At 48.0% G+C, this 27,921-nt stretch overlaps 1 protein-coding gene across 6 annotated transcripts in view; it reads right to left on the bottom strand.

Moving 5' to 3' along the window:
* nbl1 (NBL1, DAN family BMP antagonist) overlaps positions 1–21,914 on the bottom strand; it is a 29,133-nt gene extending 7,219 nt beyond the window's left edge. The window contains exon 1 of one of the 6 annotated variants that reach the window (XM_070860952.1): positions 21,791–21,914. The gene's annotated coding sequence lies outside the window, so the exon portion shown is untranslated. Of the gene's footprint in view, positions 1–2,722; positions 2,817–9,698; positions 10,036–19,460; positions 19,477–19,574; positions 19,628–21,095; positions 21,717–21,790 lie in introns of those variants that run through there. The other 5 variants (XM_070860948.1, XM_070860955.1, XM_070860954.1 and 2 more) reach the window with 5 other exon arrangements.
* Between the last annotated feature and the right edge of the window lie 6,007 nt (positions 21,915–27,921).

Raw genomic sequence — 27,921 nt, 5'->3', positions numbered from 1 at the left:
ACTGTTCAGTCGATGCACTGTTCAGTAGGCGGCAGTGTTTCTGGAGCATAGAATAGAATATGGGCAATCTTTCACCTGCCTGTTACTACCCGAGCACAATTTCTCAAGAGCGTCTTTTCGAGCTTGCAAAGGGTGATAGGGTGAATTTTGAGACACTCCCATCTCTCTTACCCCACCCACCATGCCAAACAAAACAAAATACAAAATAATTGGAACCAGACCTACACGAACCAGCTGCGCGTTTCTGGTCAAGCAATGTGCTCAGCAGATTAGAAAAGGCTGAATATGCAATAGAAAGATGATGTCAGATTGTGAACCGCTGTTCATTCCTCTTTAGTGGTCCCATAACTGAATCTGTTCAATACAATCAGTTAATTGGCACCTTGAGATAACCTCCCTCCGAAGATAGAGCTGGTGCTGACATCTCAGTCCCATAACAAGAACCGGACCTATTTTTTGGATCCACATAGCTTACATTTTTGTTCTCATCCTTTCTTTCGCCACTGTTACATATAAGAACATAAGAACATAAGAATTAGGAACAGGAGTAGGCTATCTAGCCCCTCGAGCCTGCTCCGCCATTCAATAAGATCTGGCCGTGGACTCAGCTCCACTTACCCGCCCGCTCCCCGTAACCCTTAATTCCCTTATTGGTTAAAAATCTATCTATCTGTGACTTGAATACATTCAATGAGCTAGCCTCAACTGCTTCCTTGGGCAGAGAATTCCACAGATTCACAACCCTCTGGGAGAAGAAATTCCTTCTCAACTCGGTTTTAATTTGGCTACCCCGTATTTTGAGGCTGTGCCCCCTAGTTCTAGCCTCCCCGACCAGTGGAAACAACCTCTCTGCCTCTATCTTGTGTATCCCTTTCATGATTTTAAATGTTTCTATAAGATCACCCATCACCTTTCTGAACTCTAACGAGTAAAGATCCAGTCTACTCAATCTATCATCATAAGGTAACCCCCTCATCTCCGGAATCAGCCTAGTGAATCGTCCCTATACCCCCTCCAAAGCTAGTATATCCTTCCTTAAGTAAGTAAGTAATATTAGAAGGAAAGATTTTTGGAAGGCACATTCCCGATAGGGGGCAGTAGTGAACCGAGGGAAGGAAGTGGTTGATCATCAACAGAGGGAGGAAGAGAGAACAAAATGAACCAGTGCAGGGTGATCCATAGTTATGCAGCTTTTGATGAGGACAAGAGAGATAATCAACAGGAAGGTCACTACATCATAGAGTAAGGCATTACCCGTGGGGAAAAGGAAGATAATAGCCATAAGAGCAAGGAGGTGTAGTGGGGAATTTCATAATTATTGCAAATATAGCAAAGGGAAAACATTACCATTTATATGCCATCACTAACTCACTCCTGCAACCCTCAGTTATTAATATAGTAGGCCAGTTGCCTTTAGAATGTGCTAACCTTACCTCTCTAATTTGATTAGATAAGCCTGACTAAAATCAGTTGTATGCCTGGTGTGCTACAGCCAGACTGCATTTCTGAGAGCTGCATGTGGCCTCTGCCATTCTCCAATCTCAGCCATGTCACTGTGGGCAGGAGCCAAGTGAAGGGAGAGGGGGAACATCGCCATGGGGCTCACCCAATGACTGAGGGAGCATCGCCATGGGGCTCACCCAATGACTGAGGGAGCATCGCCATGGGGCTCACCCAATGACTGAGGGAGCATCGCCATGGGGCTCACCCAATGACTGAGGGAGCATCGCCATGGGGCTCGCCCAATGACTGAGGGAGCATCGCCATGGGGCTCACCCAATGACTGAGGGAGCATCGCCATGGGGCTCACCCAATGACTGAGGGAGCATCGCCATGGGGCTCACCCAATGACTGAGGGAGCATCGCCATGGGGCTCACCCAATGACTGAGGGAGCATCGCCATGGGGCTCACCCAATGACTGAGGGAGCATCGCCATGGGGCTCACCCAATGACTGAGGGAGCATCGCCATGGGGCTCACCCAATGACTGAGGGAGCATCGCCATGGGGCTCACCCAATGACTGAGGGAGCATCGCCATGGGGCTCACCCAATGACTGAGGGAGCATCGCCATGGGGCTCACCCAATGACTGAAGGAGCATCGCCATGGGGCTCACCCAATGACTGAGGGAGCATCGCCATGGGGCTCACCCAATGACTGAGGGAGCATCGCCATGGGGCTCACCCAATGACTGAAGGAGAATCGCCATGGGGCTCACCCAGTGACTGAGGGAGCATCGCCATGGGGCTCATGCAGGACATGGAGCATCACCATGGGACTCACACAAAGGCACAGGGAGCATTGGCATCAGAACTCCAGGGTGAAAGGGAGCAGGACTCACCCAACCTACTGGAGCAGATCCTGCCTGCGGGTGTCATAGCGACAATGGTGCAGGCTGGGAGGCTGGCCCCTCCCAGAGACTGCAGTGGGTACAGGGCATGGGAAGCTGGTCCCTGGCTGAGGCTTTGGGGTGCAGGGCACAGGGATAACTTGACACAGATATGAGAATAAAAACATGTTTTTACAAAGCAGAAGAGATATACTGACCATAAACAGATAATTGTAAAATGCCACCTCCTATGCCAAACACACAATGCAATATTATTCCCATGCAAGTTACATAATGGATTTTACAGATAGGCTTACACCATTAGAAATGGCGGGCGTATAAAAGCACTACAATTAAATTTAATCGCACAGAGAAACTTTAAGTTTACTTAACTGGACTGGCACCGACACAGGACCTTAAATCTCACAGACTGAACGCTGGCTCTCTACCAATCACAGCTACATTCCTCATCAGCCAAATGGAGCAAGCGGAGCCTGGAGTTTATATAGCTTTGCAAACAGGCCAAAGTAATCAAAGCCAGAACATCAGTCGTTCTTAAACAGTCAACAAGCAAGTTATAACCAGCAACAAGCAATTTAGAACAAGCATTGTAAGCTGCACTGTGAACCGTCCCAAGAAAAACACCACAGTGCCCCAGAATTCCCATTCCAAGATAGCCATTCCCTTTTAATAAACCAGCCCCTTATAAACACAGCCCCTGTCACATGTCAAATCCATTCACTTGGTCCCAAGCTATTTCCCCATAAAGATGCCAAATCTTTGCTGTGGTCTTAATTGACTTGTTGCTCACCATAGTGTGAGACGGTAAGAAACAGCGCGAATAGAATGTTAGGTTATGTTGCCATATCACTTGTGTTCAAATCCCAGGAGGTCATGGTGAAACCGTACAGTGCTCTTGGTCATCCTGCACCTAGATTAGTGCTGGTTACAGTTCTGGTTACTGAAACAATAGGCCCGAGAGGTAGTGCAGAGGAGTATGGGGCTGATCCCTGGTGTCAGAAGGATGAACTGTGAGGAATGACTTGATAAGCTAGATCTGTTCAGCCTCAGAAGAAGACATCTTACAGGTGACCTTCAAGCTATTTAATGGGATCGAGAAAGCAAACGCAACACAATACATTCACATACACCAGGGTAACAGAACTAAAGGATACTGGGTCAGGAGTCAGGAAAGGTAGTTGAGGCCAAAGCTGGGACATATTCAAGAAACAGTTGGATGCTGTAATGAAGAGATGCTGGGTTGGTATTGTGAAAGCATGAAATCAAATGGGTTAAACTGATCTTATGATTTCACAGGTACCAAGCACCACTGACGCTTCACCCATGCTTCATATTTGAGCTGAAACAAGGAGCATTCAACCCTTGCCATTGGGATCAATGTCCACCTCTTCCACCACTGGCACACTGTGGCTGCAGTATGTACTATGTACAGGATGCACTGCAGCAACTCACTATGATATCAATATCACCTTTGATCTCTACCACCGAGAAGGACAAGAGCAGCAAGAACATGGGAGCATCACCATCTCCAAGTTCCCCTTAAGTCACATACTATCCTGACTAGGACATATGCCACCGTTCCTTCACCATCACTGGGTCAAAATCCCAGAATTCCCTACCTACCACCATTGTGGGATCACATCAGCACCAGGACTGTAGCAGTTCAAGAAGATGGCCCACCACCACCTTCTTAGGACAACCTGGGATGGGTAATACTTGTGGGCTATTCAACATTGCCCACTTCCTGTGAACATTTGTTTTTAAACATAAAGCTGCCAAATCTTTGCTGTGGTCTTAATTGACATATTGCTCACCACAGTGTTAAAGGCGAGTCTGATTGTTTCCTCACTTGACAGCCACATAAGCACACTTCCAATAGGCGTCACTGTATGGACATCTATAGCAAAAACTCTGGCTGATTTCCTCCTCCCTAATCCAGGAGCACTGATGCCAGTTGTAGCACCCTAATGGAGTCACCATCTGAAATCAGCTAGCTCAGCACAGACCAGGGATCAAACATGGGATTTTCAAATCTGTATCACTTCAGGTGGTATTTTTACACACTGAGCCATCGGGGCACCTTCTGTCCTCCTGCCACATGTGATTTTTGCATCTGCTTAGATCCTAGTTCCCATATTGTCAAAGCCATGTGACTATCACTGGAGTTAAATCTTATGTGTTTACATCTAAGGATCTATATTGTTCTATCACATCAAACATGCATGCCCTATCTACCCGTACCAAGACCTACAAGCCAACATCATGACCTGTCAATGCACAGCAAGATTTTCATATCCAGACCTGCTCATTGACACTTGCTCTAACCATCCACACCCTGCACAATGAATGTGCTACAAGCCATACAGAAGCTAGGAACACCTCCTAGTAAGATTTGCAGTTAAGTACCAGGATACTGAGTGAAGCCACTGTTGCCTCACTGCAGACTGAAACTCAGCTATTTTATTCGGACAGATCTAGGCTAGCAGTTGATTGCTTTAGACGGCTATTGCCCCATTTAAAAATGCATTGGCTTTGATTATTTTGGCCTGTTTTGAAAGCTTATATAAACTCCAAGCTATTTCTAATCAACTTGGTCTGATGGAGGCAGCAGATTTGGCTGCAAGACACAAATGTGAACTTTCCAATTGGACGGCGACAATCTTTCAGAAAGAGGTTTTTGCTGACATGAGAAACTCCTTTTTCAGTGTTTTAGAAGAAAACCTGATGTGCGTGTGTGTGAATCAGCAACATCCACCCTCCCTGTGACGTACAAATCTGATCAAAATGAGAGAATGAACCATTCACCTCCTCTGGGTGCATCACTAATCGGCCATCCTGAAGGGAGGGGAGGACAGTTTTTCTGCTGACGTTTCAACCCAACCCACTGCTGGCACAGCAACAGTGAAACTTGACCTTTAACCAACATTTCAGGGACAAGAAAAGACTTGCAGAATGTCAGGGTTGGAGAGTAGAGAAGCAATTAAATATTTGCGGTCATTAAAGTAATGTCATGCTCTTTCTAATTTTATTTCCTGCTCTCCCCCCAAGTGCTGAGCTCCACTCCCCAGACAGGACAGGAGGAAGGCTGCAGGTAAACTGCCCCACGCCCTCCAGCAATACCACTGTCTGAACAGCTATTGGGAGCTAAATGAGAGGAGCCTGGGCTAAATTCTCTCTTCACCCCTCTGTCTGCCTGATGCCTCAGCAACATCAGAGATTCACACAAGCCAACACAGGGCGTGTACAATCTAGCTGATCATGGTTTCTATGTGCCCCCCTACTTTGCCTCCATCCCCACACCTAACTCCTGAGGGAATGTTCTGCACAAATATTCCCTAATCCCCAATAAAAATAAAACGAACTCCAGGATATTCATCCATCTTTACAATCTTTTCTCCAGGAGAGAGAAGACTGAAAGATGACCTGATAGAGCTTTTTTTTTAACAATTCTGAAGGCATTTGATAGGGTAGGCTTGGAAAATATGTTTCCACTTGTGGAGAGTCCAAAACTAGGGGCCATAAATACCGTATATACTCGCGTATAATGCGACTTTTGAAGACCTAAATTGTAACCTAAATTTGGGGGTTCGCATGATACGCGAGATACAAAATTTGCGGGTGTGAAGTGCTGGCCAAGATTAGGCTGTTAGGCTGTTAAGCAGACCGTATCCACGCTGAATCTCGGCAAGTATCTCCTGGGCTGGATTGCAGCCTCTATTGTCACTTGTACTGTATCTTTGCTGTGGTCTAGAGATCGCCACCCACAACTCCCTCTGAAGTTTGCTGCATTATTAGAGGCTTTAACAATCAAATCTCCATCTATCTCAGCCCATGCTTCTTTTACCCGCAAACACAGTAGAGGCAAATCCGGAGCCTTCATATTCCCTCCCTTCGTAAATGATTTCTCTCCTTCCATCATCCACTCATTCCATTTCTTTCTTATATTGTCTTTAAATGGCTTATTAATGGATACGTCAAGTGGCTGAACGACGCTAGTCAAGCCAGCTGGAATGATTGCTATATCGGTGTTCGATTCGCGAACAGCTTTCACAACAGAATCCACTCGATGTTTCATGATTCGGTTGTTAAGGTCTGTATTCGATCGTTGTTATGTGTTAGGGTACTTGTTACGTGTTGGGTACTTGTTAAATTTGTTTAAAAGCCTAGCCTAGTGGCATCTGGTATCTCAAAAAAGTGACTCGTATGATACATGAGATATATGATAAAATCATGTTTTGGGGACGAAAATTTAGGGGTCGCATGATACGTGAGATCGTAGGATACGCGAGTATATATGGTATATGATCGTCACTAATAAATCCATTAGGGAATTCAGGAGGAACTTCTTTATCCAGAGAATGGTGAGAATGTGGAACTCGCTACCAAAGGGAGTGGTTGAGGTGAATTGCATAGAAGCATTTCGAGGGACATGATAAGTATATGTGGGGGGAAAGGAATAGAAGGATATGTTACGGTTAGATGAAGTATGGTGGGAGGAGGCCTATGTGGAGCATAAAGACTGGCATAGACCTGTTGGGCCAAATGGCCTGTTTCTGTTCTGTAAAATTCTGAGTGTAATCCTATGTAAACCCTGGCCTGTTGCCCTCCATACAAACATTTCCACCCAACCCCACAAACTGGAGGGAAAAAGGGGAACTTTCCCTGAGTATGTTTGGTATGGATTACACCCCCTTCACCAGTTCCCAGAATTACCCTTAATGCCCCTTCCAATTCTTCATACCGGGTTACATCTGTGCTTCCTCTCCAGGTCCATCATATCCCATGAAGTACGGGGTCATCTCAGTCTGGCATGTGGAGCATCACTGAGGGGAACCCATGCCACGTCTGCATCGACACACCACACCCACTCCTCTGTGTGCCTGAGGTCCAATCCAACCTCACTTCTAATTAGAAAAGAAAACCTAAATGCCCACAGACCTTTCCATGGCAACATATGTTGTACTGTGTCATTTAGTGAAGCTCCAAATGGATTTTTTTTAAATGTTCACTTTCTCATTACTTCCTACTTTACAAACTATGAGAGAGCCCCAGGCAAATAAAATGCCGCCCATGTCAAAATTTTCTATCCTCTCAAAGCACACCACCCTGGGCCATGAATGGAATCAATGCACACCACCCTGGGCCATGAATGGAATCAATGCACACCACCCTGGGCCATGAATGGAATCAATGCACACCACCCTGGGCCATGAATGGAACCAATGCACACCACCCTGGGCCATGAATGGAATCAATGCACACCACCCTGGGCCATGAATGGAATCAATGCACACCACCCTGGGCCATGAATGGAATCAATGCACACCACCCTGGGCCATGAATGGAATCAATGCACACCACCCTGGGCCATGAATGGAATCAATGCACACCACCCTGGGCCATGAATGGAATCAATGCACACCACCCTGGGCCATGAATGGAATCAATGCACACCACCCTGGGCCATGAATGGAATCAATGCACACCACCCTGGACCATGACTGGAATATACTTTCCATTTGAAACTACTTATAGCAGATACTCTTTACTCAGATATAAGACACATGGGGGAAACTTTAATTCTCTCCACCAGGCAGAAAAGGGACAGTAGAATTAAAATGGAGGTGTTTGGATTTACCATCCCGTTTCACCGTCATTGTTCCTGGGTCGTTCTGTTGGGTGGCTGAGATGCCCACCTGAATTAGGTGGGTCGCCTCATTAATCTATGCAAATTGGGGGTCCCATGACGTTCAGACTACAATGCCAATTCAGCAGACCATTGGGCAGAGCGTCAGCTATGGACAGTCTGTTCAGTAAGACCTGGCAGAAGAGCAGGAGGCCTAATAAAGTGCTACAATTATTTTTATGGAGGCAGGAGGCGCAGAGCTGTACCTCCACAAGAACACTGTGGACCGCTGCCACCCCAAGGTCTTCTCCACATTTGCAGCCACCTTCCACATGGCCCTACCCTTTACCAGGCCAGATTGGCCTTTGGGGAGTCCAATATTGAACTGCATCAGCACACCCGTTCACGTGTGGATCTTGCTGTTCATATGTTAATGAGGCTTGGCCCTCAAAATGGACCGGGCCTCTCGCTGGCACTATCGAGCGACCAGGCAGTGCGCTGGCACTCCGCTACCCAACGGTTAAAATCTACCCCATAGGGTCCCACCCATAGCACCTCAAAGACTACAACAAGAAGCCCTCCCCAGCACGCGTCATGTAATCCAACCATAACACCGACAAGTTCCACAGCACAACATCCGTCACCTTCATCAGTGCAGTCACCCAAATATTTGAAGTTAAATCAATAATTCAAAAAAATCTGGGAACTGAACCTGCCTTGCTGGCTGAGAATTCTTCAATGGAGTGGAGGTACAGATCATGATCAAATTGAGTAGTGGAACAGGCTCGAAGGGCTGAATGGTCTACTCCTGTTCCTACAAGACTGGGAGTGAAGTATTACTGGGAGATAAACCATGAACAACACAAGGCAAACCTGATCCTCACCATGCAGTACTAGTCACTTACAGGCCTGCCTCACCAATTTACTTATCCTAATAAATTAACCATTTCCTCTTTTGTTCCTCTGAAGATTCAACTACCCCGACCTACACAATCTTTGTGCTCCCTGCATCCTCACTGTGTTGAAATCAAGACATCTTACTGACTCCTACATTCTTTCCCTGGAACTCAAAATTGGGGAATCCTTCACCTCCCTCAATCTTCCCTTCCTCGTACAATTTATAGGCTTTTGAAACTCAAGCTTGGTGTCAACTAATCACCTCCTCCTGGTTTACCTCATCTACTCCCCTATTCTTTTCAGTTTTGGTAATGTCCTGCACTATAGGCCTGAGCCCTTCACCTGGGACTGCCAATGATGAGAGCCAGTTCCTGTTTGTATGCTCCATTTACAGCACTGCAACAGACGGTAAAATACCATCGAACAGACGTAACATTTACAGTCACTGGAAACATTGTTGCAATTGAGCAGAGTTTGCCCTTCAAGGGTCCCATATAATAAACTCCTAGGGTTGGAAATTCGGTTGGAGGCTACTTAGGGTGCTAATGGCGGCGGGGCGGTAAATTTTGCGCCGGGAAATGGTTTGCGTCTGCAGCTACAAAATTGAGCAGCTGGGTCTTGAGAGTGGAGGCGTTCCACACCTCTCTTAGGGTGCTAGGTCAGCTGAGCAACTGAAAATTCGTTGCTAAAGAGCTGGCTTCAAAGCACCGTAAGAGAGGCCTCCCTGGAAAAAAAAAATCGGAAAAAATCCCATCCCCAATACTTTGCTCACCCCACATAAAAATAAAACACAAAAACAAAATAACAAAAAACAATCACACTTACCTCGTGTAGTCATTCCTTCCCTCACCGCCGCCGAAACAGCTCAGACCGCCCGCTTTCCCAGGCTATGGGGTCAGCGTGAAACAGAAATCATAGCGCTGTCAAAACCGGGATGCTAAAGGGGTCGGGGCCGCTGGCACCAACACACTGAATGTGCCGAGCGGCGCGAATGCCAGCGTTCGTGTCTCCAACCACTTTAGCACCCCTGTTCCGACCCCTTTCAGGGGTGCGAAGTGACAGAATTTCTACCCCCTCATGTTCCCCAGCCACTGGAGGAGCACCCAGCACGGATCAGGGACCCAGGGAGCCTCTTCCTAGAGGCTTGTACTGAAGAGATAGAAACTGGTCACCTGACTGCCTTCTCAGTCAGGAAATGGGCCGGAACCCAAGAGAGGGGTGAGAGATGGAGCAAAGATCAGGGATGAAAGAGCATGCGAAGAATGAGATCCATTCGTGTTATTGTCTACAAGTGTCTGATCTCAGTCATGATATAGGGAGGGGCAAAAATCAAAGGCTAGGCCAATCCTGATGCAAGGAACGGAGGGATTATTATTCCTCCCCACCCATTTTCATTCATTTCCTCACAATGACTGGAGCCAGAGAGCATTTAAAGAACGAGTTTCACTTAAAAGAGCATGATTAGGTTCCCAAAGGTCCCAAACTTTCGACAGCTGTCCATCTCCATTCCCTTGGCTGGAGAGTCTAGAACATGGGATCACAGTCTCAGAATAAGGGATAGGCCATTTCAGACTGATGTGGAGAAATGTCTTCACTCAAAGGGTTGTGAATCTTTGGAATTATCTACCCCAGAGGGCTGTGGATGCTCATTCGTTGTTGAGTATATTCAAGACAGAGGTCGATAAATTTTGGGGAATTAAGGGATATGGGGATAGTGCGGGAAGATGGAGTTGAGGTAGATCAGCCATGATCTTATTGAATGGTGGAGCAGGCTCAAAGGGCCAAATGGCCTACTCCTGCTCCTATTTCTTAAGTTATGTTCTTATTACTCTGTCATCTGTCTGTTGCTGAGGGAGCCCCAAGACATCCAGCTGCATGGCCAAACATCTCCTCCATACTCCAAACTGCAATTGCCTCTATTCTCGTTGGCCATCGTGAGCTGAGTAAGAGGACGCTCCCCACCCATATGCAAGAGATGCCTTCATTGGAGATTCACAGCACATTCAAACAGCAGAGGTTATCCGATCAAATCATCCCACTCCATGTGGAGGATCTTACATGGACTTCTGGTATGGAATAATCCAGGTGATCTTCAGCAGACTTGAGGGCTGTGCATACTACTGAGCCATCTTCCAGTTTGGAGAATGGGTTGGAAAGACACAGAGAGGAGAAAACGTAAATTGATAGAGGAAATGCGAAAGCTGCTACTTCGGGGCTCTCCAGTGTGGGGCCACTGATGTGTCCAAGTGAAAATGAGGTTTGCAACAGTGAGGCGCTTTGACTGTTTGATCAGTACTGAGAGTGAGGCAGCAGGGAGCTGCCATCTTATGCAAGGCCCAAATGGACAGGGGAAGGGTCAGGGCGCAGGGCTTGAGGCCTAATGTTTGCTTTGAAATTCATCAAAAATCCAAATTAATAATTAATGCTACCATGTCATAAATAAAGGAAAATTGACTTTGATTCTTTTAAATAAGCAAACTTTCGGTATCAGGTTTTGAAATTTTGAAACAGCCTACTTAAAAGCAGGCTGTCTAAACCAAAATCAGGATGACTATTGGGCAATAAACATGCATGTTCTGAGCTTGTACTGGGTGAGATTAAAACAGTCAAACTTTCCAAATACAATCAAATTGTGTTACAATCTTACAGTTGTAGGAAAATCAGAAGATTCCAGATACCAGTGTGTCCACTCAGATAAATTCCTACATTTGGGATAGTTGTGGTGTAGCTAACTCCATGGAGCTGTGTTGCAGATTGCAGCTCGACTGTCCCTCACGGAGGCCCAACCCATACTCAGGTTATAGATTCTGAACTGGTGCCGCAATTCTCGCTGAGAGTTACTTTCTATTTCCAGCTGGATTAATGTGAGCGACTCCTGTCTTGTGTCCTGAGGCAGCGTGCTGCTTAAACTGGAAATTACTTCCGTACCTCCCGAGAGTCAGACTGCTGCCTGACCTCAGAATGCTGGTTAAATAAATGTTTTGCAAACAGGTATCACCCGAACACTGGATATCAACTCAAAGCACAGAACTGGGATATAGCAATTGAACAATATGAAACTGTATAATCAGAACCATTTACCAGTCGGTGAGATCAGGTCCTGACACACTTCATTTTCTGCAGTTTACATTGTTGTACATTTCGTGTACTGGTTATTAAAATGTAATTTGCCTGCATATTTTACCATAAATTGGGGACTGACCCAAAGCTTCAATCTGTTTAAAAATTCACGTTAAAACAATATTTCTCCTTACAAATCTTGTATAAAAAAAGTGTTCTTTTTGCATCGACATATTTTAATTGCAAGTATTTGTGTTGATCATAGCTGTTTGGCTCAGTCCCATGCTCAGCGAGCCTGCTGGGATGAGCCTCAATCTGTATGCTGTCAAGTTTGATTCCAGCACAGCGTGTGACCTGGTGGTGTCTCAATTAACTACATTTGTTTTATCCAAATCTGTACAACACTGCATCCAAACTTGTTAAAGGAGGAGGGTCCAAACGCGAAGTAGTTTTGTCTCCAAAGCTGGCGTCCACATGTTAGCTGAACATCCAGGGGCCCTGCCCAAACAGTGCAAGAATTAGGAACACCTCCCAAGACCCTGGTCAGTTATCCCAGCTCCCACAGACGAGCTGGACATTCTGATTGCGCCAGCTTTTGCCGCCAAGGGGCCAGTTCAGTCCGGATTGGATCGGGCAACCACAGGACTATATCATGAGTCACCCACTGGGACGTGACTCATACATCGAACTAGTTTGTAGTTGTACTGCAGCCAAAGTCTTGGATAGTTTGGGAGTGCAGCTACACAACTGCAGCTCAACCCTGGATTTCAGGCCTTTCTTCTAGTTTAAAAAAACAGGAGTTTTTGTGTGCGCAGCAGGAGCAACCAATGTTCCATCGTTGGGTTTCCTTATTTAAAGTCTATCACCTCCTCAAATTACAACCCTGGTGCCACTCTGGCCCAGGTTCCGCGGCAGCAGTGCTGCTAATGCCCCCGGCGGAGCCAACAACATCAGGAAAGGGTTTGAAAGGCTCCCCTAAAGGCAGCAGCATCAATATCTTACATTTATATAGTGCCTTTTATGTAGAAAAATGCCCCAAAGTGCTTCCTAGAAGCGTGATCAAAAAATGGATTCTAAGCCAGAGGAGATATGAGGAGGGGCGATTAAATCTTAGCCAAAGATATGGGTTTGACGGAAAATCTTAAAAGAGAGGCAGAGGGGAGTGCAACAACAACTTGCATTTATATAGCACCTTTAACATAGTAAAACGTCCCTGGGTGCTTCACAGCAGCGATATCAAACAAAATTTGACAGCGTGAAGGCACGGCTGCCACTGGTGGGGTGGAGAGGAGCAGGGCGAGTGTTCACAAGATGATTTCCAAAATAAACAGTAGTTGCCAACTGCCATTGTTTCTAGCCTAGATAAGCCAAGCCCTCAGCCCAGGCGAGCAATGCAGTTCATAAACTTACACTTATATAGCAGCTTTAACATAGAGAACATCTCGAGGTGCTTCACAGAGGAGAAAGGGATACTGAACAGTACTAGAAGAGTTAGGAGAGGTGATAAAAGCTTTTGTGAAAAGAAGGGGTTTGAGAAGAAATAAAAGAAAAAGAAAGGCTTGCATTTATATAGCGCCTTTCACGACCACGAGACGTCTCAAAGCGCTTTACAGCCAATGAAGTACTTTTGGAGTGTAGTCACTGTTGTAATGTGGGAGACGCAGCAGCCTATTTGCACACAGCAAGCTCCCACAAACAGCAATGTGATAATGACCAGATAAACTGATTTTGTTATGCTGATTGAGGGATAAATATTGACCAGAACACTGGGGATAACTTCCCTGCTCTTCTTCGAAATAGTGCCATGGGATCTTTTACATCCATCTGAGGGGGCAGATGTGGTCTCGGTTTAACGTCTCACCTCCGACAGTGCGGCGCTCCCTTGGCACCTCAGAGGAGGGCTTTACACATGGAGAAAGAAGCAGGCAGGCAGACAGGTTGAGGGAGAGAGCTCCAAAGAGCAGGGACGAGGCAGCTGAAGGTTGTGACACCAACGCCATTGCGGGATCATCTCAGCCAGAACCCAAAAGCACCAATCACAACTTTTTAAATGACTGTCCATGCAGTTTGTCCCCCTCCCATTTTCAGTTTATTTGTTCCCCTCTGCAGACCTCTCGAGGCACCATTCCCAGTTGGGGGAGGGGTAGAAAAGGTACACCAATGTTTCTCCGTTACCAGCCTCAGAGAGCAGCAAGACAGCAGCCTGTGTTTCCTCAGCTCTCCGTCATCGCTATCTCTCCATGGAGAGCCAGGGGCGCAAATCTGCCAACGACTGTCCCGTGGCACAGTGTTTCAGTACACAAGCTTTGAATGCAACATTTTTATTTAAGAATCAAATTCAGCCTGACTTTGAATATTATTGAAACAACTACACCCAGTCATATTCTAACAAACTCAACTCAAAGCTGTGCTCGGTACCTCATCCTGAAGAGCTGAAAGTGTCAGATTGTGTCAAAATGCAGATCAATGGCCACCGTTGTGTTGTGGGGTGGGAGGCGGAGGGAGACCAGGGATTGGAGCATACACCAACAGTGCATTTTAGACACAAGTCACGATATTTTTGCCTCCTGTAGGTTTTGTATTGCTTTCGTTTTATACCTTCACCTCCAGCTTTTTTCCATGTGTATATTCCACAACTGTATATCCCACACTGAATTCACCAGAGTTCCTGACTCTCCCTTATTCTGTCTACTTGGTAATCATCATCATAGGTAGTCCCTTGGAATCGAGGAAGACTTGCTTCCACTCTAAAAATGAGAACTTAGATGGTTGGACAGTCCAATACGAGAGCCACAGACTCTGTCACAGGTGGGACAGATAGTCGTTGAGGGAAGGGGTGGGTGGGACTGGTTTGCCGCACGCTCTTTCCGCCTCCTGCGCTTGATTTCTGCATGCTCTCGGCGATGAGACTCGAGGTGCTCAGCGCCCTCCCGGATGCACTTCCTCCACTTAGTCTTTGGTCAGGGACTCCCAGGTGTCAGTGGGAATGTTGCACTTTTCCATGGAGGCTTTGCGGGTGTCCTTGTAACGTTTCCGCTGCCCACCTTTGGCTCGTTTGCCGTGAAGGAGATCTGAGTAGAGCGCTTGCTTTGGGAGTCTCATGTCTGGTATGCGAACAATGTGGCCTGCCCAGCGAAGCTGATCAAGTGTGGTCAGTGCTTCAATGCTGGGGATGTTGGCCTGGTCGAGGACGCTAACGTTGGTGCGTCTGTCCTCCCAGGGGATTTGTAGGATCTTGCGGAGACATCATTGGTGGTATTTCTCCAGTGACTTGAGGTGTCTACTGTACATGGTCCATGTCTCTGAGCCATACAGGAGGGCGGGTATTACTACAGCCCTGTAGCCCATGAGCTTAGTAGTAGATTTGAGGGCCTGGTCTTCAAACACTCTTCCTCAGGCTGCACTGGCGCACTGGTGGCGGTGTTGAATCTCATCGTCAGTGTCTGCTCTTGTTGATAAGAGGCTCACGAGGCATGGGAAATGGTCCACATTGTCCAGGGCCATGCCATGGATCTTGATGACTGGGGGGGCAGTGCTGTGCGGCGAGGACAGGTTGGTGGAGGACCTTTGTCTTACGGATGTTTAGCGTAAGGCCCATGCTTTCGTACGCCTCAGTAAATACGTTGACTATGTCCTGGAGCGCAGCCTCTGTATGTGCACAGACGCAGGCATCGTCCGCGTACTGTACCTCGATGACAGAGGTTGGGGTGGTCTTGGACCTGTCCTGGAGACGACGAAAGTTGAACAGGTTCCCACTGGTTCTGTAGTTTAGTTTTACTCCGACTGTTGACTGTGAGGTGGAGCATGGCAGCGAGGAAAATTGAGAAGGGGGTTGGGGCGATGACTTGGTAATCACACCCACGGTAATAATCAGAGGTCAGAGATTTAAAATCATTGGCAAAAGATCTAGAGGGGGGATGAGGAGACATTTGTTCACTCAGAGAGTTGTCGTTTTCTGGAATGCTTTACCTGAGAAGGTAGTGGAAGCTGATAATTTTAAAAAGGAGTTGGCTAGGTACTTCAGGATGGGCAACTTACAGGGGGCACAGACAAAAAGCGGGGTTGTGAGACTAAACACAAGAGCCTTCATAGACACGATGGGCCGAATGCTCTCCTTCTGTGTTGTAAGTTGCTATGATTGTATGAGTCTGGTATCCAGGCAGCAGCACTGGTTGGGAAGGCAGTTTCCCATCTCAGGAATTTTTGACTCATCTTCCCACCATTGGAAAGGCTCCAAAGATCATCCCTCCACCGCCCCCGCCACCCCCCGCCCCCCCTCCCAAGAGGCCAGCATAGGCAGATCTCAAGACCCAGCACTAACTATGGACGGATGTCGAATGTCTCATCGCTTACCTAAGGAATGAGAATTAGAATAAGGAGGGGAAGTTACACTAAGACACTAGCTGCGGAGGTCTCAACGTTTAAGATCCTACTGCTCAAAAAAAGGAAATGGGCTCAGGTGATGCTGGAAAACTGGCACTATCAACATGTGTTATCCGACCGTTTGATGGGTCCACAGGGCGAGATCATCTTGTCCACACGCGGCTGAGTTACACATTCGAGATATTTTCGTTACTAAGGATCTCTCTATTAAACCTGCTGAGAACAAGTCAGAAGATGGGCAATACAATCAGAGTCCAGCAGATGGCCTCAGTCACGTTTTTAAACCAGAGAAATGGTCTCAAAAACCCCTCTCAAATCTGGTCAGTCAGGCGGCTGCTAAAGTTGATTGAAGACAGGCAAGCCAGATCAAGATCTGAAACAATTCGCTGTTTTGATATGTTATTGGATTTTTAAAAATTATGACAAGAAATACGTGAGAGATTTTTGAAAACAAAAGTAAAAATGGGAATTCTTACAAAAGGTCCCTAAAAATAAAAACAAAGTATGAAAAGTACAATCAACTTTAGCAAAGTAGCAGAAAGGGGCAAACCTGGGTCTAAACCAGGAGGGGAAAATGGTGCAAATGTATTAATGCAGCCGAGGTGTTTGAATGTGTTTGTTTATTTGGTAGTTTACTAACAGCCTCGGGAACCCAAGCTAAAAGAATGAGAGACTCAACAACTACCGATGTTGTTGGAGATAATGGGCTGGACGGCCATCTCTAACATTAAAAACCAAGTTCATAACAGCTCGACACGATCGGCACAAAACCTGTCTTCCTCTTTGGTGTCTGTTTCTTTTCAAACTGGGAGTCGAATCCATGTTACAAAAAAATCCAAATCAGACTTTGGAGACTTGTGACAAATGTGAATGGATTTTTAGCCATTGTGTTCATACATCTCACTTTCTACTTTCAGGAGTTCAGCGCTAACAAGAAGCAGAAGTTTGTGATAGCCGAAAACAACATTATCCAAATCCGGATTGATCAAACAGTCGGGCGAAGGCTCATGCCCTGCTCCCCGGTCACCCAGGCACTAAACCCTGGGCAGGTGTCCAGAGACCCGACCCATCCCCCCGGGGGACCAGGTGACTGAGAACGGTGCTTGGAACAGATTTTAACCGCTTTAAAAACAGAACGGTTAACAAATCCGAACGTGGTCCTTCGAAGGGAGCAGATTTTATTTTAAAAATAACCCAGCCCAATTTATACACCCCGCTTACACCCACCACACACACACACACAGGGGTTACCTCATCTGTCTGAAGATTACCGGAGCATTCGTCGGGAGAGGGGCATTGTTTTGGAGTGAAATGTATTTTTATAAACGCCACCCTTTGAGACACGGGCATGTGTTTGCGGAGCACAGAACGATCCGGGCTTTAACCCCCAGATCCGGGTCCGTAGCTTGGTCCTGGTTTACTTTATGGTTTACATAGAGAGCTTGGGGTTTCACAAAAGGAAGTTTAACCAACAATGTACCCGATGCAAAAAGGAAAGTGTTCGTGGAAAACAGTTCAAATTTAACTTAAATCTCAATAAATAAACGGATTGTAGAATGAAATAGGAAACAAAAAAAGAGAATTAAAATCTTGGGACAAGAAGGAAATTTGGAGTTTATCATAGAATCTTCACATCAGAAACTGACATTGCTCCCGGGAAATAGACAGGCATCAATATCATTAATGCGGGTTGTAACACTGCAGAAGTGCCGGGGTTTGTACTAACGGCAGACTCAGGACATCAGAATCCAGTAACTTCAAATATATGTTCAACTGTCGAGTGTGTCAGAAACCTGCATTTTTCTGCCATTTAAGAAATCCACATTGAACATCCTTAAAAATGAAGAATTTATGGGTGATACCCCCCCCCCCCCCCAAATTGAAACCTCGATTATTTAAATATTCCTGATCTTTGATCACTTTAATCTCGGATCTGGAACTGTTTAGAGTTTATGGCACAGCCCGAGTGAAGTCCCGGGTTCCTGTCGCAGAAAGCCCCCCAGGAGGGTAAACGGGAGAAGGAGAGGGAGAAGGAGAATGAGGGGGGGGGGGAATGGGAGGCATGAGGGGGAACGGGAGGAGGGGTGAGGGAGAGGGGGTGAGGGGGAACGAGAGGGGGTGAGGGGGAACGGGAGGGCGGGTGAGGGGGAACGGGAGGAGGGAGATGAGGGGGAACGGGAGCAGGGAGATGAGGGGGAACGGGATGAGGGGGAACGGGAGGGCGGGTGAGGGGGGTGAGGGAGAGGGGATGAGGGGGAACGGGAGGAGGGAGATGAAGGGAGGGAGATGAGGGGGAACGGGAGGGCGGGTGAGGGGGAACGGGAGGAGGGAGATGAGGGGGAACGGGAGGAGGGGGAACGGGAGGGCGGGTGAGGGGGGTGAGGGAGAGGGGATGAGGGGGAACGGGAGGAGGGAGATGAAGGGAGGGAGATGAGGGGGAACGGGAGGGCGGGTGAGGGGGAACGGGAGGAGGGAGATGAGGGGGAACGGGAGGAGGGAGATGAGGGGGAACGGGAGGAGGGAGATGAGGGGGAACGGGAGGAGGGGGAATGGGAGGGGGTGAGGGGGAACGGGAGGAGGGAGATGAGGGGGAACGGGAGGGGGTGAGGGGGAACGGGAGGAGGGAGATGAGGGGGAACGGGAGGTGGTTGAGGGGGAATGGGAGCGGGGGTGAGGAGGGTGAGGGAGAGGGGATGAGGGGAAACGGGAGGAGGGTTGAGGGGGAACAGGAGGAGGGAGATGAGGGGGAACGGGAGGGGGGGGGGTGACTAGCGGTCTTTGCTCTGAATTTCTCCCGTTTTGAGCCCGGATCCTGCTCACGTTCCCCCGCGGACATTAACTCCAGCCCCCGCTCACCTCCCGCCCACTCCCGGGCTGTCAGCGGCCGTGTTCCCGGGGGATTCCGGAGAGCCCGACAGGGAGCGGCCGCCCGTCCAGCCTCCGGGGGCCGGGACCCGGGGTTGACCAGGAGTCCCGGAGCTCGGTGCAGCTCCGCCCGCTGCCCTCCCCGGACGGACCCAGGGTCCCGGGGGTCTGACCCGCCAGCCCCCAGCCCCCAGCTCCAACAACGCCCGGGGAGCCGACAATCGGCTCCAATAACCCGACACACGGCGAGGCACCGCCGGGATACGAGCGCAGACTCACCCGCCGCCGCTCACCGTCTGCCGACACCGCGAGTGTGGGGGGTGGGGGCTGCTCGCAGCCACAGCCCCTTCCCACACCAGCAGAAACTTTTAAACTGACAGGGTTTTGTTTTACCTTTTAATCTGCAAAACTTTGTCCAGTGTTGGGATCGCCCTTATTACAGGTGGGGGGGAAGCTCCTTCGGATATAGAGGCTGTTTGTACTGAAAGTGGCAGAGCAGGAACCCGCTGCTCTCAATCTCAGATTCAAGCTAGAAAATCGGTATAAAGTTTTTCCCTAAAATTAAGGAGGCGAGGGCTGGGAGCCGCGCTCTCCAATGGGGACACAAGCTACCCAAAGTCAGGGGGCAGTCACTCCCTCCCTGCCCTGTACCTGGGCTGGGGAAGGCACGGTGATAGTGTGTCGGACACCTACATTTAACCCTAGCCTCCCCCGCCCTCAAACAGATTCTCTGCTTTTCAGCAGGTTAATGATGCCCTTTGGCCAAGTTCGCTTCAGGCGGGATCTCTCAGCCAGTGCCCACTGCGAACCATTATGGAATCGGGCTGGGCACGGAGGGGAATCGCCGGCTGAATCAAACACGGCGCAGTTTACAAAGCCGAATGGGCAGAGGTGGCTCAGGCTGTTGCAGCGGCCACGGGAAGCGATACGAAGCAGGGTGCGAGGCCGCGATTTCTGAGCGGGTGGGTTCCCAATCTCCGTCGTGCCATCACCGACAGATTCAGTGGGAAAGAACACCGAGCAGGTCACCCAGGCCACATGTTCCTGCAGCCTTGTGACCAGGAGTTGCTGGCAGGCTCCTGACCAGGGCATTTCTCAGCTGGGCCGGGGGCGGTGGGAGACGACAAAACAATCATTGAATGGATTCATAACAACCGCTTAAATTCACATTTTAAGTTCAGTCAACTATTATATTCATCAAAGTGAGGGATGTCAGTGCTGGGGAATGGGCCGTTTTCTATATCTGGGACCAGTGCCAGTATCGGGCACTCCCAAATGAGGTCCAGAGTAAAGCTTTCTCGACACAGCCCCATCAAGCATTCTGTGGTGAGGCGCAGAGTGGGTTAAATGCATTGTAACGCTCCCTGTACACTACCCCATCAAGCATTAACAAGTAAGGGGCAGCATGGGTTAGATGCAGAGTAAAGCTCCCTGTACATTGCCCCATCGATGTGCCTCAGCCCCAATCTCAAAGGTGTACTCTAATGTATCAACTTGACGATTTCTAGTTCCGACACTAATCCTGCTAGATTGCCCGTTAACATTGAATTAGCTTCAGTTTTGTGTTGTGGGCCCATATCCACTAGAATTGGGCTGAGAAGAGGTAGGACCCTTAAAGCCAGCCGCAGATAGAGCGGGCTTTCATCCTGTAACTCTAGGCTGTATTTGAAGCCAAGTGCCAGAGATGTGAGGAGCTACTGTTACTGCTCAGGGATTTTGCTCACTAAACAATGGGATAAGTTCCACAGGTCAGAATGATTTAACATGCTGCAGTTAGCAAAATTAAATATGAAGACAAATGAAAGTAGAACATCACTGCTGTGCATTTAACTCCCGACTGACAGGAATCTGTAGATTGCAGCTCGCTCAGAGAGTCCTTATTTAAAGTCAAATTGTAAAATGTATTCCACTTACCAAAGTTAATGCTCTTGAATCTAGTACAAAATTGCACTCGACTTAACAGGAATTCAAATATGGCTTTTCTCCTTTTTCAGTTTTTCCCTCACTGAGAGTGTTGATTTTTCTGCTGTCAGATGCCCTTTAGTACTTCGACCAAGTGACCATTCGACATACGTGTGCCTGGACAGTGGGCGTCAATAGGCTATTAGACTATAGAGGACACAACAGCAGAATCCAATCCGCTCCTCGCCCTATAAGCACACCCCACACTTCCAGCAGCAGTCACGGGTTGGCGGTCTGGAGTGGGAACCCTGCTCTGCACCCAGGGCTCGGAGACTAGTTGTAGCATTCCTCCTGACAACCGAGTTCGATCAGCTAACTCAGAACCTGGAGCCTGTCTCGTCTGTATGTTCTACCATAAATAGTGGGGGTAATATTCAACTTCGCCGCCTGGGCAGTAATAGAGCGATCGGATCGCTCACCCATTGCAGAACACATTCATTCCATTGATTCTATAGAACGAAACTCAGACGGGTTCTACAACAGGAGGTGAATGACTATATCAGGTTAAGCGAATTTGAAAATCACAACCAGTATTAACTGGATACTGATGGAGTCCATAATCGGAGTGTTAAAAAAAACTCACAAACATTTATAAGGTAAATTATTGCTTCTTGTAGAATCAATCCGTGGTTCTCAGATTCGATTACCTTCCAGTACTGATGATTCTTAAAGCCCATCGGCCTTTACTGCAAGAAACTGCTCTGCATTTCCCCGTCCGTATGGAGTGAGATTACAATAACATTTGATAATTTCTGCCGCCTTCGGTCTGCTCTGGTTTCTTTGCAACCTATTAGAAAGCAACCTATAGATGTAAGCGCCAAGTCTACGACATGTGAGCAGAACCGGATTAAGAGTTCTTGGCGCTCTAGTGGGTGGTATTACAATTCACTAAAGGGTGGGGGAACGAGCCAGTGTTCCCATTCCTGACCACTGGAGAATGACTCCTGCTGGAAACCGTGCATAAGTGGGAGTTGGATGAGGACAGGATTGGGCGCAGTTGTGACGCCCCTCCCAGTTGAATACCCTGCTGGAACTCACCGGCTCGGCTCGCGGATGAAGACGAGTTATTCGGCCAGTCGCTGTTGATCCCAGAGGCCGCACTGCAAGAGGAAGGGCAAGAATCTAGCAAAAAGAAGCAAGCGGTTAGACTGGGAATGTGAAGAGGCTGCATGTATCTCCGGTTGAGGGAAACACTTGATCCTTCTTTGCTTGGAACCAACACAGCGCTGAATAATTTCTCCTCCAAAACGCATCAATGTGTTTCCAGATTGCTTGAATTAAATCGTTTTCTGGGGCTGGGGGCTGCGGTTGAGATTCCTCCAGTTTAGTGCGTTGTATAATCCAGAATCACTGTTAATATATATAACACGGAATCATCACTCTAACAGCGCAGTGTAACTGGGATACATTCTTACATTCTGCTGCAGCCCATCTGGTCTTATTCCTAAAACCCACTTGCAGTGGGCGGTGCTGAAAGTTACTTTGTGACAGATGTAACAAGTCTGAGAGTCCTCTGGTATTACCAATCCCTGATGTGATGCCCCCCTCCGCCCCTCGGGACTGTGTACAACCTGAATGGATTTGTCAAAGGAGGACGGATAATTAAAAGTGCAACAGCTGCAAGGAGCGGAAACGCGCCCTGGAGGAAATGCAAGGTCCGGGACCAGTCCTGATCCTCGCGGTTGGAATGTGCACTAGAGCCTGCTGCTTTGATATCAGCTCCTGGCCTAATCCTCACCACCGCCTTAATGCAGCCTCCGTCTACATGTCATCCAGAAAGTTAATGGCTTTAACATTTCTCAACTTGATCTTACAGGAAGAATCGCTGTTTAACGACCGATGTGGTTTGTTACATTGTTTTCCGACAAAAATGCTCCAATAATGCATGTTAACCACATTCTAGCTTTAGCGAGACCACCAGAAAATACCACTGGGAATGTAACATTCCTTCTTTTAAAATAACGTTTTGTGTTTAGCAAGAGGAGATTTGTTAGTGGTGGGTAATGGAACTATGTTTCATTTCAGGTAGCCAGCAAGCTCTCCCAGGTAAAGCAGGAGTTAGATACAGAGTAAAGCTCCCTCTGCACTCCCACATCAAGCACTTTCATATCATGTACTTGGTGTTGTGCCTAGGCCCCAGTCTGCCTGTTTAGGTAGATGTTAAAGATCCCATGGTACTATTCTGAAGAGCAAGGAATTCTCCAGTATGTTGGATAACATTCCTTCCTCAGTCAAAACAGATTAACTGGTCATTTAACAACATGAACTCATTGAATGGTGGTGCAGGCTAGAAGGGCCGAATGGCCTACTCCTGCACCTATTTTCTATGTTTCTATGTTTCTGATAACAAATTGCATTCACATAGCACCTTCAACAAATAAGAAAATGTCCTGCGGTGCTTCACAAACGGGTGTAATCAAAGAGAGCTGAGCTGGAAGGGAGAGCTTAGCAGGGGCGACCATAAGCTTAGTCAAAGAAATGGGTCTTGAGGATGTTTTTGCAGGTGGACAGAAAGGTGAAAAGATTTAGAAAGGGCGTCGAATAGAACAAAGGTGACTGAATGCTTGGCTGTGAATGGCTAGGCAAAGGGAGAGGGGATGCATATAAATCTGGAATCAGAGGATAGGGCAATTTTAAGAGGATTATGGGACTGGAGGAGATTGCACAGATAAGGTCAGCAAGGTTTTATTAATCAGGACAAGAACTTTAAATGTGATACATTGGGGGATACTGAGTGCAGGGCCAGCAAGGACTATATGATGGGCACAAGGCATTTCAGGTGGGACAGAATGTGTGTGGAAGAGCTGGAGATAGGAGGTTAGTGAGTGGAGTATTGGAATAGTCAAGTCTGGAGGTGAGAAAGGGTCTCAGCAGTGGAAGGGCTGAGATAGGTGGTGAACGTGGGCAATGATGTTCAAGTGGATGTGAGCAGTCTTGGTGATGGATAACTGTGATGCCTGAAGCTCAAGCCTGGGTTGAACAGAATGCTGAGATTATGAATGGTCTGATTCGGCCTGAGAGAGTGGCCAGGGAAGGGAGTGGAGTTTATGACGGAGGTCGAAGAAGATGGCTTTGATTTTCTGTTGTTGAGCTGGACCAGGGTCAAGCAGGGCTGCATCATCGTCCCAACCCTCTTTTCAATCTTTCTCGCTGCCATGCTCCACCTCACAGTTGATAAGCTCCCCGCTGGAGCGGACCTAAACTACTGAATCAGTGGGAAGCTGTTCAACCTTCGCCAACTCCAGGCCAGGTCCAAGACCACTCCAACCTCTGTCGTCGAGCTACAGTACACGTCTGCGTCTGTGCACACACAGAGGCTGAACTCCAGGATATAGTCGACGTATTTACCAAGGCGTATGAAAGCATGGGCCTTACGCTAAACATTATTAAGACAAAGGTCCTCCACCAGCCTGTCCTCCCCACACAGCACTGCCCCCCAGACATCAAGATCCACAGCGTGGCTCTGGACAATGTGGACCGCTTCCCATATATCGGGAGCCTCCTATAAACAAGAGCAGGCATTGACGACGAGATCCAACACTGCCTCCAGTACGCCAGTGCAGCCTTCGGCTGCCTGAGGAAAAGAGTGTTTGAAGACCAGTCCCTCAAAACTGTCATCAAGCTCATGGTCTACAGGGCCATAGTAATACCCGCCCTCCTGTATGGCTCAGAGACGTGGACCATGTACAGTAGACACCTCAAGTCACTGGAGAAACACCATCAGCGATGTCTCCACAAGATCCTGCAAATTCCCTGGGAGGACAGACTCTCAAACATTAGCGTCCTCATCCAGGCCAACATCCCCAGCATTGAAGCACTGACCACATTTGATCAGCTCCGCTGGGCAGGCCACATTGTTCGCATACCAGACACGAGACTCCCAAAGCAAGCGCTTTACTCGGAACTCGTCCACGGCAAACGAGCCAAAGGCGGGTAGAGGAAACGTTACCAGGACACCCTCAAAGCCTCCCTGATAAGGTGCGACATCCTCACTGACACCTGGGAGTCCCTGGCTATAGACCGCCCTAAGTGGAGGAATGCATTCGGGAGGGCGCTGAGCTCCTCGAGTATCGTCGGCGAGAGCATGCAGAAATCAAACGCAGGCAGCGGGAAGGAGCATGCAGCAAACCAGACTCCCTGCCCACCCTTTCCCTCAACGACTATCTGTCCCACCTGTGACAGAGACTGGAGTTCTCGTATTGGACTGTACAGCCACCTAAGAACTCATGTGCTAAGAGTGGAAATAAGTCTTCCTCAATTCCAAGGGACTGCCTATGATGATGATGATGTTGAGCTGGAGGAAGTTATGACTTATCCAAGATGCTGCCAGACAGGAAGTGTTACACCATTGAGGTAGTCAAGGGATCCAGAGAAGTGACGGAGAAATGGAGCTGAGTATTATTTGCATACATGTGAAAACACACCATGTGCTTACAGATAAAGTTGCTGAGGGACAAAATATAGATGAGGAGGTAGGGGACACTCTTTGGGGGATTGCGGTAGTGATAACCTCATTGCTATTTGAGAGTTCTGTATTGTATAGGGTTAATCACATAGGGTTAATTCTGATATTCTGACATTTACAGTGTGTTTTCTGCTTCATGCCTCGTGGAATGTTGTTGATGCAGAGAGAGAGAGAGAGAGAGAGAGAACTTGAGGCGCACACCATCTTGTTTATGGGACAGTCGGTGCCTCGAGGTCTCATGCTTTGTGGAAGAACAGCTGGGGCCTTACAGATTAGGAGTTGGCCATAAGCCACATGCACCCATGTTTGTTCAATAGTATAAAGGAACGGAACTGTCCAGTAGTTCTTTGAACTTCACCTTGGACCGTGATTCGCGAGCGGTGTCGGGACCCCCAAGGCTCCTGACCAGCCATCGTTGTGGAGTTCCCGACGGGCCGAAGGCTGTGAGCTTTGTTGCATCTTATCATACTTCTCTTTTCTTCGTAAATTGTATTATGTTTCTTTTCTCTCAGTAAACGGTGTTTTATCTTTACTTCATTTGTCTTGTCTCTTATTTAACATTCATCCAGATCCCGAACCTGGATCTATTATTATCGATCCTAAACATTTTGGCGTAGTCGGCAGGGTCTGGTAAAATGTTTAAGAGAAAAGACAAGAAGCAGTCTCCTCCTGCGGGAGAGAAGTATAGAATACCAGGATGGAGCACAATGGATGAGGGTTTTGGCTCTCTTGCCAATGTGCTAGCCCGGTTTGGACCCCCGCAACATTGGGATACGCAGTTATTGGAACAGAGCAAAGATAGATCCGTACCCCACGCGGTACTGTCTCTCCTGGAGGAAGCAGGCTTCCCACAGGAGAAAAGTAGTCCCCCACAAATGGGATGGATTTTGTTGACAGCATTAAATGCAATGTGTAAACAACTGAAGGAAAGTGAGGCAGAAAACCTACAGTTAAAAAAAGCTGTTAAGGTCTTGGAAAGTCAAAACTCGACTCTGACTGAAGCAGTCCGCACTGCACAAGAACGGGCGGATAAAGCCAATGAACAATTAGAAACTTGAATATGCCGTCTGGCGACAATACAAAATAAAACGAAAGCCAGACGACGGAAATTACAGATGGATGGGTCAAAGGTACATGCATTGGTAGCTGGACCCACTTGGGATCCGGCTCGTTGGGACGGAGACATCTGGTACTCCTCTGACTCAGAATATGAGTGGACAGATGGAGAGGGGGGGAACGGGAGGAAACTAAAGTCCCTCCCCCATACGCTCCGAGCACGGAAGCTAGACCCCTTATGACAAATAAGACGAAACAGCAAGCTGGGGAACAGCCGGTAACCACTAGAGGGGTGCGTGACTTCACCACTAGTGAGTTACAAGAAATAGGGTCTCGATTTCACCAAAAACCCGGGGAATCATTGTCAGAATGGCTAACCCAGATTTGGGATCAGGGAACATCAGGCGTAATACTGAACCCCGAAGAGTTAACAAAAATACGGGCCACCACATCACAGCAGTGCTACGGAATGTCCAGGGCACAGGTTCGCTATGGGACGTGGTTACTATAGGGGTCCGGCAAAAATATCCCTCTGCCGTTGATTGGGAAGGGGAGGTAAAACCTTGGAATACTATAGCGGAGGGTGCAATACAGTTGCGCAACATGGCAACACAGGGAGGATTATATCACCAACCATATGGGGGCCAGATCAGGAGCTCTTTACGGCAGGAATGCGGAGCAGGCTGATGAAGTGTGGCCCTCCTATGATGAGGGGTGCGCTACTCGCATTATTGGGACCAGCCCAAGGGCAGCGGGTGGGGCACGCTTGCCTATTGTTAGGACAGTTAGAGGATGTAGAAGATAGTGTGCGAGAGTCGAGAACGGCCAATGTAGAGGGGGATCGGGATCAGCGACAAGGTTCGACCTCTGGGAAAGGTACAGGATCAGGAAAGACAAAAAAAGAATTACGCGGAGGGACATGTTCGCAGCTTTACTGAAGGCAGGGGTCCCCAAGGAAAAAATTGATGGAATCTCAACAGGAGCGATGTAACCTATGTGGAAGCAACGCTGTGTCCCGGGAACAGGGAAGGGTGAAAGGAGGGAGGTAAGGGAGACTAAGTCGGATAGTGATAAGTCTGCGGATGTGGAGAAACACCTCCCGCTAGCCTATACCCCAACGTAGAAGAGCTGTGGAAGGCTAGTAATCCCCTTGACTAGAAGTGTGGCCGGGATCCGGGAGTACTCCCCGTTAGAACCACATCAACCCAAGCTCCCGGGGACCTGAGGTCACACATTCCGATTACGATACATTGGCGG

This window comes from Pristiophorus japonicus, chromosome 18 (assembly GCF_044704955.1).
Source record: "Pristiophorus japonicus isolate sPriJap1 chromosome 18, sPriJap1.hap1, whole genome shotgun sequence".
Lineage (NCBI taxonomy): Eukaryota > Metazoa > Chordata > Chondrichthyes > Pristiophoridae > Pristiophorus > Pristiophorus japonicus.
This window is presented reverse-complemented; position numbering and strand designations above follow the sequence as displayed.